The sequence below is a fragment of the Plasmopara halstedii genome (genome assembly GCF_900000015.1).
Source record: "Plasmopara halstedii genome assembly, contig: Scaffold_1211, whole genome shotgun sequence".
In the NCBI taxonomy this organism is placed as follows: domain Eukaryota; phylum Oomycota; class Peronosporomycetes; order Peronosporales; family Peronosporaceae; genus Plasmopara; species Plasmopara halstedii.
Window position 1 is genome coordinate 1,190,392 of NW_020188126.1, and position 312 is coordinate 1,190,703.

Consider the following 312-nt stretch of genomic DNA (forward strand, 5'->3'; position numbering starts at 1 on the left):
AAGCTGGACGAGATGTCCCTTGAAGAGTTCGGCAATGCCTTGAATGCAGGCGATTTGGCCGAAGTGGTCATTGTACGATCAGACGAGGAGTTAAACTCGTCATCGCTTCTGGATGAAGCTGTCTTTGAGGACACCAAGAGAGTGCCGAACGCATGAAGTGGTTTGTCGATCCGTAGTATCCTTTGGTAAAGAAATTCCAAGACGCCATCTCCAAAGACCCGCCTTCAGTCCTACCTCCGGACCGCAGTGTGCGGCATGAGATCGACCTGGTTCCAGGAACCAAATACTGCGTAACACGCCAATGGCCCCTGC